At 42.8% G+C, this 18,052-nt stretch overlaps 1 protein-coding gene across 1 annotated transcript in view; it reads right to left on the reverse strand.

Moving 5' to 3' along the window:
• Positions 1–18,052, reverse strand: part of arb2a (ARB2 cotranscriptional regulator A) — a 318,843-nt gene that overhangs the window by 136,330 nt on the left and 164,461 nt on the right. The gene's annotated exons all lie outside the window — the stretch shown is intronic.

Here is an 18,052-nt window from a genome sequence, read left to right on the forward strand (position 1 = left end):
ATCTATTGATGAGACCCAGTCATTCAGTCTTTTGTTCTGTATTTATTGATGAGACCCAGTCATTCAGTCTTTTGTTCTGTATCTATTGATGAGACCCAGTCATTCAGTCTTTTGTTCTGTATCTATTGATGAGACCCAGTCATTCAGTCTTTTGTTCTGTATCTATTGATGAGACCCAGTCATTCAGTCTTTTGTTCTGTATCTATTGATGAGACCCAGTCGTTCAGTCTTTTGTTCTGTATTTATTGATGAGACCCAGTCGTTCAGTCTTTTGTTCTGTATCTATTGATGAGACCCAGTCATTCAGTCTTTTGTTCTGCATCTATGGACGAGACCCAGTCGTTCAGTCTTTTGTTCTGCATCTATTGAAGAGACCCAGTCATTCAGTCTTTTGTTCTGCATCTATGGACGAGACCCAGTCATTCAGTCTTTTGTTCTGTATTTATTGATGAGACCCAGTCGTTCAGTCTTTTGTTCTGTATCTATTGATGAGACCCAGTCATTCAGTCTTTTGTTCTGTATCTATTGATGAGACCCAGTCATTCAGTCTTTTGTTCTGTATCTATTGATGAGACCCAGTCGTTCAGTCTTTTGTTCTGTATCTACGGACGAGACCCAGTCGTTCAGTCTTTTGTTCTGTATCTATTGATGAGACCCAGTCATTCAGTCTTTTGTTCTGTATCTACGGACGAGACCCAGTCATTCATTCTTTTGTTCTGTATCTATTGATGAGACCCAGTCGTTCAGTCTTTTGTTCTGTATCTATTGATGAGACCCAGTCATTCAGTCTTTTGTTCTGTATCTATTGATGAGACCCAGTCATTCAGTCTTTTGTTCTGTATCTACGGACGAGACCCAGTCATTCAGTCTTTTGTTCTGTATCTATTGATGAGACCCAGTCGTTCAGTCTTTTGTTCTGTATCTACGGACGAGACCCAGTCATTCAGTCTTTTGTTCTGTATCTACGGACGAGACCCAGTCATTCAGTCTTTTGTTCTGTATCTATGGACGAGACCCAGTCGTTCAGTCTTTTGTTCTGTATCTATTGATGAGACCCAGTCATTCATTCTTTTGTTCTGTATCTATTGATGAGACCCAGTCATTCATTCTTTTGTTCTGTATCTATGGACGAGACCCAGTCGTTCAGTCTTTTGTTCTGTATCTATTGATGAGACCCAGTCATTCAGTCTTTTGTTCTGTATCTACGGACGAGACCCAGTCATTCATTCTTTTGTTCTGTATCTATTGATGAGACCCAGTCGTTCAGTCTTTTGTTCTGTATCTACGGACGAGACCCAGTCATTCAGTCTTTTGTTCTGTATCTACGGACGAGACCCAGTCATTCAGTCTTTTGTTCTGTATCTACGGACGAGACCCAGTCATTCAGTCTTTTGTTCTGTATCTACGGACGAGACCCAGTCATTCAGTCTTTTGTTCTGTATCTATGGACGAGACCCAGTCGTTCAGTCTTTTGTTCTGTATCTATTGATGAGACCCAGTCATTCATTCTTTTGTTCTGTATCTATTGATGAGACCCAGTCATTCATTCTTTTGTTCTGTATCTATGGACGAGACCCAGTCGTTCAGTCTTTTGTTCTGTATCTATGGACGAGACCCAGTCGTTCAGTCTTTTGTTCTGTATCTATTGATGAGACCCAGTCGTTCGTTCTAAATGTTTTATTGACACCCCCCCTATCCACATCGATGGAACAGTAGTGGAGAGGGTAGTAAGTTTTAAGTTCCTCGGCGTACACATCACAGACAAACTGAATTGGTACACCCACACAGACAGCATCGTGAAGAAGGCGCAGCAGCGCCTCTTCAACCTCAGGAGGCTGAAGAAATTCGGCTTGTCACCAAAAGCACTCACAAACTTCTACAGATGCACAATCGAGAGCATCCTGTCGGGCTGTATCACCGCCTGGTACGGCAACTGCTCCGCCCACAACCGTAAGGCTCTCCAGAGGGTAGTGAGGTCTGCACAACGCATCACCGGGGGCAAACTACCTGCCCTCCAGGACACCTACACCACCCGATGTCACAGGAAGGCCATAAAGATCATCAAGGACAACAACCACCCGAGCCACTGCCTGTTCACCCCGCTATCATCCAGAAGGCGAGGTCAGTACAGGTGCATCAAAGCTGGGACCGAGAGACTGAAAAACAGCTTCTATCTCAAGGCCATCAGACTGTTCAACAGCCACCACTAACATTGAGTGGCTGCTGCCAACACACTGACTCAACTCCAGCCACTTTAATAATGGGAATTGATGGGAAATTATGTAAAATATATCACTAGCCACTTTAAACAATGCTACCTAATATAATGTTTACATACCCTACATTATTCATCTCATATGTATATGTATATACTGTACTCTATATCATCTACTGCATCTTTATATAATACATGTATCACTAGCCACTTTAACTATGCCACTTTGTTTACATACTCATCTCATATACCATCTACTGTATCTTGCCTATGCCGCTCTGTACCATCACTCATTATATAAGATATATATCTTTATGTACATATTCTTTATCCCTTTACACTTGTCTGTATAAGGTAGTAGTTTTGGAATTGTTAGCTAGATTACTTGTTGGTTGTTACTGCATTGTCGGAACTAGAAGCACAAGCATTTCGCTACACTCGCATTAACATCTGCTAACCATGTGTATGTGACAAATAAAATTTGATTTGATTTGATTTGACATCCTGGCTGGCAACGTTCTTATTGCTAGCTAGCCAACTACGGATAAATTACAGTAACGTCAAAAAGCTGATTCATGATTTCGACTGGCTGAGAAACGCTGTCTGTCTGGCTCGTCCCGACTCGTTCATTACTATGGGACAGCAGGAGATCGAACTTCAATATTGAAACAATGTTGCAAATGTTGGAGAGACAGACAGCAAGGTTTCTACAAATCTCCGCTGTTGAAAACTAAACAGTCTAAAAGAAATGTGAGATAATGTCTCAACGCTTTTTACAGTGTAGTTCTACTTTATAAAGTACCTGGCTGGGCTGATGAGACAGTGGATTGGGCAGTCAAACGGAACAGAGTAAATAGGCATTTTAACGTCAAAGATGGCAACTTGTCGAAAAGACACCGGCCGGAATGTAGCTTTAACCAATCAGCATCTAGGATTAGACCCACCCGTTATATAAAGATAAACTAAATATGAGAGACATAAAGAGAAGAAGGGAAAGTAACAGAAATGGTTCTGCCACAGTAAGCATGAAGGCCTATCTATTCCAGGGACAGTGATAAAATGAAACACTGCTGATGGCAGAGGGTGTTTTTTTTTAGAAATACTGACTGCGCACTGGATCAATAGGTCTTGCATATTGCAAATGTCCGAAATGTAAAACTACGTGACATAACGTTTAAATCTTAATTTGTACCTTGCTGCAGGATCGATGGAGCACCTGTAGGTAGGCGTATTTTAAACCAAACTAAATTCCAACTCACACAAAGTATATGCATGAACAATGGTGAATCAAATCACACACATGCACTCGCACGCACAAATCAGATGAGATTCAATACATCTGACCATAAAGTCCACACACGTGGGTTGTGTTTTAACGGAGCATCACTAAGTGCAATTGTTTGTGCCATGCTCCATCTTCAGCAGGCAAATAAATACCCTTTCTGTCATTTGGTGAAACCACTCCAAAGACCTTTGAGAGCAAAAACAGTCTGGTTAGCTGACAGAGGGGGTAAATGGTAACAGAGCTTCATGCGCACTTAGCCTAAATGTCTGGGGCGGTTGTTTTACACTATTCTGTGACTGACGGTTCTAGTGGCTTATCTGAGGCAATGGCTGTTTGTTTCATAAAGGTCAGGGGAAAATGCTGTGCCATTTCACTGAAGACACAGCTTACACCCACGCACACCCAAGCATTGCGTATTGAAAACAGACAAAATACTTTTCATTATAGTTGTTGATTCGCTGTTGTTATTGTGCTGGAGCGATCACGTGTGTGCGTACGTGTGCATGTGTGTGGAGGTACAGTAAATAACTAAAAAAATAATTAAACTAAAATCCCCTACGCAAAAATGTATGGGGAAAAAACAATTGGAATCATTTCTGCTTAAACATTTTTTATATACAGTACCATTCAAAAGTTTGGACACACCTACTAATTTATGGCTCTACACAGAACTATGAAGCTGGTTGAGAGAATGCCAAGAGTGTGCAAAGATGTCATCAAGGCAAAGGGTGGCTACTTTGAAGAATCTCAAATATAAAATAAAGTTTGATTTGTTTAACACTTTATTTGGTTGCTACATGATTCCACATGTATTATTTCATAGTTTTGATGTCTTCACTATTATTCTACAATTATAAAGAACCCCCTTTGAATGAGTAGGTGTGTCCAAACTATAAATTATTATTTTGTATAATAATTTAAATACAAAAACTCTGTTTTGAATCTGGTGTCATTTTGTGTACCAGTTCATAAACCATGTTCCATGGAATCCGTACATCGAAAATCTCTTCCCAACTACTTTGCAATCTATATGGCAAAATGTTTTGGTCCTTAAATGAGTGGTAAACTTTTTTTTTTGTTTAACCAATTTTGTTTTTTAATGCAGGGCCGACAGAGAAGTTCCTTACTTGCTCCCCTTTCCACTTGACGTTTCCATATATTTTTGTTAGCTGCATGTGTGACATAACTCCACCAGTCCTATTTATGATATCATTTACAAATATTATATTATTTTAAATTTTGTTTCCCCCCCAAAAAAAGTATGTTTTATCAAATAGTACATTTCAGTTCAACCATAATATTTGTTGAAAGGTTGAAAAGGGAAAAGGGCCATTCCTGAACATGGCCTTAGACATTCTTATTCATCTGCTAGATAAACCAGTTAGGATTTCAGTATAAACTCTTGGCTTGTTTATGTTTGCTGTTGTAATTATATAAGGAGGGAGGGTGGTTGTGTTCAGAGCCAGACTCTACGGAGGGTGATGCAAAGGTGGGTAACACTGCGCCCTTCCCCACCCTGATCACCATGGGAGGTGGGGGTGTGTTGGGGTGGGGTGGGGGCAGAGTTGGCTGTCTGAAGGCCTGTGACAACAAGTCCTTTGAAGTCCTCCTCTCCTTCCCTGAGTCACCATTCATCTACAAGGGCTCTGTTTCATAATCCCTCCCTCCCTCAAACTACACTTGCTGTTCTCTCTCTCTTCACATGACCTTCCCTACTGAGGCTTGTTAGGTGGTCATCAGGACTTACACACATCCCTCGTAATTGAGAAGTAGACATTGGTTTGAAACTAAACATTAAGAACATTTACATGGGCACCGCGATGCCTACTCTACCAAGGTTTTCCAGAACACAGCTTTGACCTACTACAGTAGCTATGTTGGTCTACTGTACTTCAAACAATGTGTACGCAGGTTGACTAGGATTCAAAACATCTCAAACAGCGTAATTCATACTCTTGGAGGAGGTTCTCCCACAACAGTGTGATTTATACTGCATACAAGTTAAAGTATTGGATTCATCACACATTACACTAATCCCATTACACTACCATTTCAAACTCGTTTTATCCCTCTTGCTGTGTTCTGGTCAAATTAGACCGATTTACAAGTTCTCTCTGAAAAAAATGTTGTTCATTTAATCGGTTGTCATAAGGTTCCATGACATTGTACACATAGGGCATCTGAACACACAAAATACATTTAGATGATTTATTACATTTTGGGTATTTTATTGAACTTTTGTACACCTGTGGTGTTCACGGTCAAAAATGACCGGTCGTTAGAAATGAATGGGTGAGACTACAATAAGTGTATAATATTGAGTTCAGTCACATGCCCATTCATCAGATGGACACACTTCCTCTCCCAGTCCCCCACATGCATGTGTGTTTGAGCACACACACACACACACACACCTCACTCCCCTTCTTGGCATCCATGGCAACCCCTACAGGAACCTTTCCCCAATAGAATCTTTTCCCCATGGGAACCACACCCGTTGGCATTCTCACAAACAATCTCAACATTGTTTCAATAATATATTGAACTTTTCTCACAGCTCTGGTATATAAAGCTTTTTTAAGACCTGGCTCACAATTCATTCTGTGGCAGCACAATGACCAAATGATATACTGTATGTGAGGCTCTTGATCATATCTTTGATCATGATACTGGTAAGGATGAAAGAGTCCTTGTTAAACTTTGACACAAAGTAGTCTGTGATAAATAGCACTATGTTTCATCTGAGCATTTGATTAGTCAAAATAATCCATACATTATGCTTTTTAAAAAATTCAAAAACAAGTTGTATGAGCTCAGGTTAATAGCAAATAGAAGTTCAAAACTTGTAATGTTCACAAGAACTTAAGTTGATATAAAGATGTAACACAACATTAGGTGAAAATGTATGTATTATTATGGATTTATAATCAGCTATAATGGGGCGGTCATTTTGGACCGGGAACATGGAATTAATTAACATGAAACAAACACAACAGGAGGGTTAATTATATGAAAGCAAGCTTTGCTTTTATACTTTCTCAGCTACAGTTTGTGTTGTATCCTGTCTGACAGTGAAATGTGGCGAGCTCTTACCATGGCTTGGACTATGGAGTAGGTAGCTAGCTATTGTTGCAAAAGCCCATTGCATGCACTGTACAGTAGCAGAGTGACAATAAACCCAACGTTTGGTGTTGTTTTTGATGTAGCTAGCTAACTAGTTATGTTTTGTGGACAAACATAGGATTGTCATTTGGATGTGACTAACTTTAGCTAGCATATGTGTCGAGGTCAGCTGTTGTTGTCTGGCTCTAGCTAGCTAGCTAGGTAACGGCTGAAATAATTTGTGCAAAAACATTCCATAACCAAATATAGCTAGCTACCATTCTTTGCCTGGTTGTTAGCTAACTGTTAGCTAGCTTTTAGACGGCTGGTGTTAGCTAGCTGCTGGACAAGCAATCTAACACTAGCTAGGTAATGTTAGCTAGCTAGTTAATCAAAATATATGTTTGCATTTATTGATTAACAAAAGGTGTAATGGGTCTGTACTCAAATGTTTTATTTTCACTGCATCAGGGACACTGTACACAGACGTTTAGGCGTTGTAGCCTTCTTCAGCGTGTAGGTTAATTGATTAACCTCAGCCGAGCAACCAAGTTGTTCAACCCGTCTGCGCTTCGGCTGAGAAAGTTAGCATTGTCAGAAATGCTACAAAAAGTTAGCACATCGTTGGTTCTTAATGGTAAGAAATGGGCATGTGAAAACAAATTACACATTTAATAAAAGCGGTTGCACCTGCAAACATTTTAAGTCTAATGGCCTCTATACGGATGTTAAATTCTTGTTTTACTCCGACGTCTAGAATACTCTGAAAACTCAATTGTTAACGACCCTGGTAAAAATCTGGTATGTGGTTCTCACTAACAGCCGAATGCCCCCACAATAATTGAATAGATAGACAACAGCATCAAGGTCTTTAAATGGCTAGGTGCTGTGTATGGAGGACTGCTCTGTGTGGCTCTAGCTAATCTGAAGTAATTTGTGTAAAAACCTTTCATAACCAAATATAGCTAGCAACCTTTCTTTACCTCTCCGTTAGCTGTGTGTTCTGTGAGGTCCAGTTTCAGCATGTCACAGTATAAAGTAGCTCAGTTTTTTTTTTACGCTAGCATCGGACAGCACCGGCTTGATCGTCATGACAAACAGGTAGCGTCTTCCCCTTATCACCCGAGCACAGAATCCCGACAGCTGGCCCCAACGCCCACCCACCTCCTCTATTTGACTACCTGGCCCAATAGCACTTTGCATTATCTAAACAGCATTTACATATTGAGGTTATTATTTCCCAGGGTTAATTAGCTCTTGTGAAGCGGGCCACCCTCAGAGACTAGCTTCCTGTTACACGCCTGCCAAATGAGTTATTTCTTACTTTTCCTTTTTCCCCCCTGGTCATCCAATGTGTGTGCCAGGTCTGACATTCCCTACTGCTCACCTGTTGCCAGCATCTTCAAGTGATGACTGTCACTGGTGTTTTGAAGTGCATGTGTATGAGTGCGGATTGATTGTGGCACTGTTGACAGTAGCCAACAGTGAATAGCGTATAGACAGTTTGCCCTCTCTCTTGAATAGACAATAGAAGGGTCCTCTCAGGCTTCCAGTGAGCTGTCCACACGGTTATCATATACCCAACACTCCAAGATTGAAAAATCTGTACATTTATGTTGCTTATCTTACTTTTTGAGTGAATGATTCTTTGATTTGCATTAATCCATAGCCCTTGGGAGGAGTAAAAAATAGATCAAAAGAGTGATGGAGTGAGTCGCGGAGGAGAGGGAGACAATGTAGTGTTAAATGATTATCTCAGATCTAGCTAGCTGGGCAGGTTGACTCTCTCTCTCTCTCTCTCTCTCTCTCTCTCTCTCTCAGTAATCAGCGAGGAACACTGGGCTGACATAGCGTCTCTCTCTCTCTCTCTCTCTCCCTCTCAGTAATCAGCGAGGAACACTGGGCTGACATAGCGTCTCTCTCTCTCTCTCTCTCTCTCTCTCCCTCTCAGTAATCAGCGAGGAACACTGGGCTGACATAGCGTCTCTCTCTCTCTCTCTCTCTCTCTCTCTCTCTCTCTCTCCCTCTCAGTAATCAGCGAGGAACACTGGGCTGATATAGCGTCTCTTTCTCTCTCTCAGTAATCAGCGAGGAACACTGGGCTGATATAGCGTCTATCTCTCTCTCTCATAAATCAGCGAGGAACACTGGGCTGATATAGCGTCTCTCTCTCTCTCTCAGTAATCAGCGAGGAACACTGGGCTGATATAGCGTCTCTCTCTCTCTCTCTCTTTCTCTCTCAGTAATCAGTGAGGAACACTGGGCTGATATAGCGTCTCTCTCTCTCTCTCTCTCTCTCTCTCAGTAATCAGCGAGGAACACTGGGTTGATATAGCGTCTCTTTCTCTGCACTCAGACTCACAGTCTCCCTTGTGTATAGTGTCACTCCAACCTAGTCCTCACTAACCAGTCAGACAAAGATCAGACAACTCGACCTGTAACCATCTAATTAATACAAACACAGTTGTGAAAGCTCCATATACTGTACAACAGTGAGAGGTGCGTGAGACAGCAAGCAGGGAGGAACAGTAAGCAGTTGATTATGGATAATGGACCAGCCCACCTACAGATACAAGCGCAAAAACAGGCACACACATACCATATTATCTCTCAAGAGAATTCTCGTCGGTTATTGTCATAGCCGTGTATATCCCCCTCAAGCCAATACTACGAAGGCCCTCAATGAACTTCACTGGACTTGGTGCAAACTGGAAACCATATAGCCTGAAGCTGCATATATTGTAGCTGGGGATTTTAACAAAGGAAATTGGAGAACAAGGCTACCTAAATTCTATCAGCATATTGATTGTGGCACTCGTGCGGGAAATACACTGGATCACTGCTACTCTAACTTCCGCAATGCTTACTAGGCCCTCCCCTACCTTCGGCAAATCTGACAACGACTCCATTTTGCTCCTCCAGTCCTATGGGCAGAAACTCAAACAGGATGTATCCATGACAAGAACAATTCAAAGTTTGTCTGACAAATCGGAATCCACACTTCAAGATTGTTCTAATCACGTGGACTAGGAAATGTTCCAGGCAGCCTCAGAGAATAACATTTATTTACACGCTGATTCGGTGAGTGAGTTTACAAGGAAGTGCATTGGAGATGTTGTTCCCACTGTGACTATTAAAACCTACCCTACCCAGAAATCATGTACAGATGGCGGCATTTGCGCGAAACTGAAAGCGCGAACCACCGCATTTAACCATGGAAAGATGACTGGGAATATGGCTGAAATACAAACAGTGTAGTTATTCCCACTGCAAGGCAATCAGACAAGTGAAATGTCGGTATAGGGACAAAGTGGAGTTGCAATTCAACGGCTCAGACATGTGGCAGGGTCTACAGACAATCACGGACTACAAAAAGAAATCCAGACAAACTAAACATTCTTTGCCAGCTTTGAGGATAATACAGTGCCACCGACACGGCCCACTACCAAGGACTGTGGGCTCTCCTTCTCCATGGCTGACGAGAGTAAGACATTTAAATGTGTTAACCCTAGCAAGGATGCCGGCCCAGATGGCATCCCTAGCCGCATCCTCAGAGCATGCGCAGACCAGCTGGCTGGAGTGTTTACGGACAAATTCAATCACTTTCTTTCCCAGTCTGCTGTCCCTACATGCTTCAAGATGACCACCATTGTTCCCGTACCCAAGAAGGCAAAGGTAACTGAGAGACTAGTCAAGGATCATATCACCTCCACCTTACCTGCCACCCATGGCCCACTTCAATTTGCATACAGCCCGACTAGGCCCACAGACGATGCAATCACAATCACACTGCACACTGCCCTATCCCATCTTGATACGAGGAATGCCTATGTAAGAATGCTGTTCATTGACTACAGCTCAGTATTCAACACCACAGTACACTCCAAGCTCATTATTAAGCTTGAGGACCTGGGTCTCAACCCCACCCTGTGCAATTGGGTCCTGGACTTCCTGACGGGCCGCTCCCAGGTGGTGAAGGTAGGATACAATATCTCCACTTCACTGATCCTCAACACTGGGGCCCCACAAGGGTGCATGCTCAGCCCCCTCCTGTACTCCCTGTAAACCCATGACTGCGTGGCCATGCACGCTTCCAACTCAATCATCAAGTTTGGAAACGACACAACAGTAGTGGGCTTGATTACCAACAACGACGAGACAGCCTACAGGGAGGAGGTGAGGGCACTCAGTGTGGTGCCAGGAAAATAACCTCTCACTAAACATCAACAAAACAAAGGAGATGATCGTGGACTTCAGAGGGAGCACCCACCTATCCACATCGACAGGACAGCAGTGGAGAAGGTGGAGAGTTTTAAGTTCCCCGGCGTGCAGATCGTGGACAATCTGAAATGGTCCACTCACACACTCATTTCTCTTTGATTACTTGAGCTGTTCTTGCCATAATATGGACTTGGTCTTTTACCAAATAGGGCTATCTACTGTATACCACCCCTACCTTGTCATGACACAACTGATTGTCTCAAACGCATTCCAGGTGACTAACTCATGAAACTGGTTGAGAGAATGCCAAGAGTGCGCAAAGCTGTCATCAAGGCAAAGGGTGGCTATCTGAACAATCTCAAATATAAAATATTTTGATTCCTTTAACACTTTTTTGGTTACTACATGATTCCAATGTGTTATTTCATAGTGTTGATATCTTCACTATTATTCTACAAAGGAGAAAATATTAAAAATAAAGAAAAACCCTTGAATAAGTAGGTGTTCTAAAACTTTTGACTGGTAGTGTATGTATATATTCTCTTTCCATCCCTTTAGATTTGTGCATATTAAGTAGTTGTTGTGAAATTGTTAGATTACTTGTTAGATATTGCTGCACTGTCGGAACTAGAAGCACAAGCATTCCGCTACACTCGCAATACCATCTGCTAACCATGTGTATGTGATCAACAACATTTTATTTAATACTAAAGAGTCTGCTGACCAACGCCCTTGATTGGTCAGTATCAAACTTAGCCTTGTTTGAAAGAGGAGGATAAAACAGTACAAAGACAACCAGTGCTTTCAATTCCCCACCCATCCACACCCCTCTCATCAATGAGACCCACACACTCCCACAGTCCTCCAGAAACTCACTGTCTGTTTTCTTTCCCCAGGAGAACCTCTCTGTTTACAGGACATTTATGAGAAGCAGGGAGAGGAGAGAACCCAGCTATGGCCACAATAACAGCACTAACGCCAAGACAAACACCCCAGCCCACCAACACAGGAAAGAATGAATCTAACAGTATCAACACACACTGACAAACAACCACTACGGGCTTCCCCTCCGTCCAAGGGCTGGGCGATATGGCCTAAACATTATATCTCAATAATAATAATTATTTATTTTTTAAACTTATGGGCGATTCACAATATATATTTAGATTTTTGTAAAAAAAAACTTCTCTAAATAATCTTTGTTGTAGAATTATAGGTCAATACACTGCATTTCAAACAGTCAGCAGTAATCTAATGAATTCAGGGCTTGTAAAATGACATCAAGGCTAAATATAAACCCTCCACAACCCTCAGACCCACTAATAATGACATTATTTCATCAAAATGATTTAACCTGCTTATTTGTAGTAATCACTAGAACCATGCATAATGCATATTCACTCATAATGACAAATTTCTTGTAGCAGGAAATACAGAAAATTAAACACAGGTCTCATAACCAGCTAATCTTTATATTTCAAGTTTAACCAACCCGGAACTATTTGCTAGTTAACAAGGTAGAACAGTTGGTTTTAGGCTTATTGCACATTTATAAAACACAGATTGGTACTCCTGTTTTAGTAGTGCCTGCTCTGTGCTCAAATTGAGTTGTTAAGACATAAAAAGGGTGTAGATAGAAAGATCATCTTCTCTATCACAGTAACATAGTGGCTCCATATGTTTCGGCATCAATATGACCGATTCTGTTGGACCAAACCTTAAATGCAAACGGTGAGTTGAAACCGTTTGTCAGAGAGGAAGAAGTCCCATCGTTATTGTTGTGAGTGGCAGGGGCTTGATGTGTGTGTGTCAATGGGAAGGTGTACACAGCACAGAAGGAGTGAAGGAGACAAGGGCAAAGAGACAACGGCAGACCAAGCGCTCAAAATAAAAAATAAAAATATTCTTGCAATACGGGCGTGTGGAATATCGCGCTAAAACAAATTATAATCAATCCGTCTCCTTCCATCAATCAATCAAATAAAGGCCTTTTTACACCAGCGGTTGTCACGAAGTGCATATACAAAAACCAAGCAATGCAGCTGTTGTCTCGCTCCCTCCCAGGAAATAGATAGCCCTCAGACAGTCTACAGGTGTAGACTAAAAGTGAACTACTTACTTACAGGCCTTTGCCAACAACGCAGAGAGAATATATAGAACTAATAGAAAATAGAAACATAATAAATACACAATGAGTATACACTGGGTAGCAGTATCGAGTCAATGTGCGGCGTTTCGAGGCAATTGAGGTAGATATGTACCAGTGGAGGCTCCTCCTCAGAGGAAGGGGAGGACCATAAAAATAGTGAAACATAAAAAAAAGATCATTTTTAGATAAAAATAAACTAAATACATTCATGTCACCAAATCATTGATTAAAACACACTGTTTTGTAATGGAGGAATACATTAGCCTCAACAGCACTCTGTAGGGTAGCACCATGGGGTAGCCGGAGGACAGATAGGCTCCGTCCTCGCTTGGGTACATTGACTTTAATACAACACCTATGAGGCTCATGGTTCTTACTCTCTTTCATAGATTTACACTGTAATGAAGCTGCCTTCGGAAAATATTCAAACCCTTGAACTTTTTCCACATTTTGTTATGTTACAGCCTTATTCTAAAATGGATTAAATAAAATAATGTTTCCAGGAATCTACACACAATACCCCATAAAGACAAAGCGAAAACTGTTGTTTAGACATTTTTGCAAATTTATTTAAAACAAATAAAAAAAACTTATTTTACAAAAGTATTCACCCCCTGTGCTATGCGATTTGAAATTGAGCTCAGGTGCATCCTGTTTCCATTCATCATCCTTGAAATGTTTAATCAACTTGATGGGAGTCCACCTGTGGTAAATTACATTGATTTGACATGATGGAAAGGTACACACCTGTCTATAAACGGTCTCACAGTTGACAAACCAAGCCATGAAGTAAAGGAATTATCCGTAGAGCTCCGAGACAGGATTGTTTCGAGGCGCAGATCTGGGAAAGGGTACAAAAAAATGTGTGCAGCATTGAAGGTCCCCGAGAACACAGTGGCCTCCATCATTCTTATATGTAAGAAGTTTGAAACCACCAATACTCTTCCTATAGCTGTTTGCCCGGCCAAACTGAGCAATTGGGAGATAAGGACCTTTGAAGAACCCAAATGTCATTCTGACAGAGCTCTCGAGTCCCTTTGTGGAGGTGGTTGCACATCTGGAAGTTTCTCCCATCTCAAATGGTGGTGGCAGCATCATGGTGTGGGGATGTTTTTTAGTGGCAGGAACTGGGAGACTGGTCAGGATCCAGGGAAAGATGTACGGAGAGATCCTTGATGAAATCCTGCTCCAGAGGGCTCAGGACCTCAGACCTGGCTGAAGGCCAGCCAAGACAACACAGGAGTGGCTTTGGGACAAGTCTCTGAATGTCCTTGAGTGGCCCCGCCAGAGCCCAGACTTGAACCCGATCAAACATCTCTGGAGAGACCTGAAAATAGATGTGCAGCAACACTCCCCATCCAACCTAACAGAGCTTGAGAGGATCTGCAGAGAAGAATAGGAGCAACTACCCAAATAGTTAAATAAAGGTTATAGAAAAAGAAAAAGTGCCAGGCTTGTAGCTCCATACCCAAGAAGACTTGATACTGTAATCGCTGCCAAAGGTGCTTCAACAAAGTACTGAGCAAATGGTCTGAATACTTATGTAAATGTGATATATCAGTAGTTATTTTTTTTGCCCAAATTTCTAAACACCGGTATTAGTTATAATAGTTAGTGCAGAAAGGGTCGAATGCAAATAGTCCGGTAAACCATTTAACAGTCTTATGGCTTGGGGGTAGAAGCTGTTCAGGGTCCTGTTGGTTCCTGATTTGATGCATCGGTACTGCTTGCCATGCGGTAACAGAGAGAATAGCATATGACTTGCGTTGTGGAGTCCTTGACCATTTGAAGGTCTTGGATGGCAGGGAGCTCGGCCCCAGTCACTACCCTCTTTAGCACCTTATGGTCGGATGCCAAACAGTTGCCATACCAAGCGGTGATGCAGCCAGTTAAGATGCTTTCAATGGTGCAGCTGTATAACTTTGTGAGGATCTGAGGGCCCATGCTAATTCTGTTCAGCCTCCTGAGGGGGAAGAGGCATTCTTCATGACTGTGTTGATGTGTGTAGACCATGATAATTCCTTAGTGATGTGGACACTGAGGAACTTGAAACTCTTGACCTGCTCTACTACAGCCCCGTCGACGTGGATGGGGGCGTGCTCGGTCCTCTGTTTCCTGTAGTCCACAAACAGCTCCTTTGTCTTGCTGATGTTGGAGGGAGAGGTTGTTGTCCTGGCACCACACTGCCGGGTCTCTGACCAACTCCCTGGTGGCTGTCTCAACGTCGTCGGTGATTATGCCTACCACCGTTGTGTCGTCCGCAAACTTAATGATGGTGTTGGAGTCGTGTGCGGCCTCGCAGTCGTGGGTGAACAGGGAGTACAGGAGGAGACTAAGCATGCACCCCCGAGGGGCCCCCTTTTTGAGGGTCAGCTTGGAATATGTGTTGTCGCCTACCATCACCACTTGGGGGCATCCTGTCAGGAAGCACAGGATCCAGTTGCAGAGGGAGGTGTTTAATCCCAGAGTCCTTAGCATTGTGATGAGCTTTGAGGGCATTATGGTGTTGAATGTTGAGCTGTAGTGAATGAACAGCATTCTCATGTAGGTGTTCCTCTTGTCCATGTGGGAAAGGGTCAGTGTAGATGGTAATAGAGATTGCGTCATCTGTGGATCTGTTGGGGCGGTATGTGAATTGAAGCGGGTCCAGGGTGTCTGGGATGATGGTGTTAATGTGAGTCATGACCAGCCTTTCAAATCACTTCATGGCTACAGACACTGACTTGAGAAAAAGAGAGAGAGAGAAAGAGAGTGAGACAGAGAGTGGGGATGTGGTGTGTTTTATTTAAAGGGCTGACAAGTGACAGGTCTCCAGGTTACATGCAAACACACACACACACACACACACACACACACACACACACACACACACACACACACACACACACACACACACACACACATACACACACACACACACACACACACACACACACACACACACACACACAGCTTGGCTCTGTCTCTCTCTGAAGACACACTGAGTAAACACACCTGCAGCCCGCTCATTTGAATGTTGAATGTGTCACTTACAGCGACTAACTAAATTATCTTCAATTGGCCTAATGATGAAATATTAAACAAGCGGCAGGGACAGGTGATTACATGGTTTGGTATTAGAACTGGAGCTATTTGAATGTGGACCTTCACTCAAACACCTGTTTGTCTTGGATGTGGACTCTTCTAGACTTCTCTTCCTTCATCTATCTTTCTCTTCCCTTCAGCCCTCTTTCCTTCCAGACACAACGGTCTGCAGGGTGAGGAGACGATATGGAGCAAATTAGTGGCAGAGATGGGAAAATAATGACTGTAGCATTGTGGGCAATTACCAGGTACTGCCTATGGAAAGTTAAGCTCAGAAAAAAAAATATGAGAGGCGGAAAGATAGAGGGGAGAGAGAGGAGAGATACAGAGAGAGAGAGAGAGTTCAAGGAAGAAAAATAAGGGATAATGTGTGTTAGACTGAGTGAGAGAAATACGTACAGACACGAAGAGAAGTGTGAGCGTACTCATATTCCATAAAGATTGATGGCGTTGAGACAGTATAGCACCAGAAACTTGCTGGAGTCAAGGTAAATCAGATAATATTTGCCGGTGCATTGTTTCAACTCAATAACTCAATAACAAAGTACAAAGGAAGTTACCCGGTTTGTCTCAGATTCTTAAGTGGAGAAATTAGAACTGCTCTTGGCTGCACATGGTCGAAAAGGTCATCCCTGTGACATCTCTGCTGTAGCCTCTCGCTGGAACAGGGATTGTCAGATGAAATTACTTGAAGTCATTAATTGACAGCAGGTAAAGGAGTGTGGGTGGGAAGATAGGTCAGTGTTCGTTTGAGCTTGACCTGAGGCTGCAGTCGGGCTGGAGGGAGAGGGGCAAGTGGGAGAGGAGATGGATGTGTTTGATGGTTGACCTGACTGTAACATCGGGAGCAGAGTTGCTACAGTACAAGGCTCTGTCCCACCCACACACCCAGAGTTGAGAGGTTAGTGAAGTTGCTCCCAGAGCCCCTCCCTGTCCTTGGATATGCTGAGCATAACATCCTTGCTCTAGCTGGGGTCAAAGATCAAATAAGACATGTCTACATAATTGCCCCAGAGCACAGTGAGCGTTGGAGGGGTGAAGGTGAGACTGAGGCATTTGGAACCAGGTATACATACATACATACAATATATGTCTTGTGTGTTCGTATGTGTGCTAGTGTGCCTGCCGGGGGCGGAGTGTGAGTGTGTAGGAATCGGTGCCTGCCGGGGGTGGAGTGTGAGTGTGTAGGAATCGATGCCTGCCAGGGGCGGAGTATGAGTTTGTAGGAATCGGTGCCTGTCGGGGGCGGAGTGTGAGTGTGTAGGAATCGGTGCCTGTCGGGGGCGGAGTGTGAGTGTGTAGGAATCGGTGCCTGCCAGGAGCGGAGTGTGAGTGTGTAAGAATCGGTGCCTGTCGGGGGCGGAGTGTGAGGACTAGAGAAACATGAACCCATGGAGTAACCAGGCTGAAATAATGGACGGTGCACATGCACGCACAACACTCGTCAGACTCAGGATTCAAACTAGCAACCCCCTGGGTTGCTGGCTCGCCACTAACTGTTGGGCTACCTATTAGAGAATATATGTGTAGGTCTTCAGTGACCCCTCAGTGAAACCATTCAGAAAGCCCTCTAAAAGTGACGCTATACTCAATGCTTTGCACATTAGTGTACATACAAGGAATCATCCACTTCATCATAACAATGGAACCCATAAGTGGGCATACACAAAAACGATGTACGGTGCATACTGCGGCGTGACCTTAGCGGCCTATATGGAATTTGACAGATGTGTATAAGTGTATGATGACAGAATATAATTATTGTTTTAAAACATGGTGAAACAGACTGCCATTGTTACTGGAGAGTCATTGACATAACGAAGGCTAAAAGAGACAAGGGATTTTCCCTTCTCAGTCATGAGGATCTTCCACTTAAAAAAAAATAAAAAATAATAATCTGTGTAACTTGAGAGAGTAAGAGGAGGGCATCTCTCCATATCTCACTCTCTCTTTCTCACCATATCTCACTCTCTTTCTCTCCATATCTCACTCTCTC

Source organism: Oncorhynchus mykiss, chromosome 6 (assembly GCF_057628025.1).
Source record: "Oncorhynchus mykiss isolate SJ-2025 chromosome 6, ASM5762802v1, whole genome shotgun sequence".
NCBI classification, from domain to species: Eukaryota; Metazoa; Chordata; class Actinopteri; order Salmoniformes; family Salmonidae; genus Oncorhynchus; species Oncorhynchus mykiss.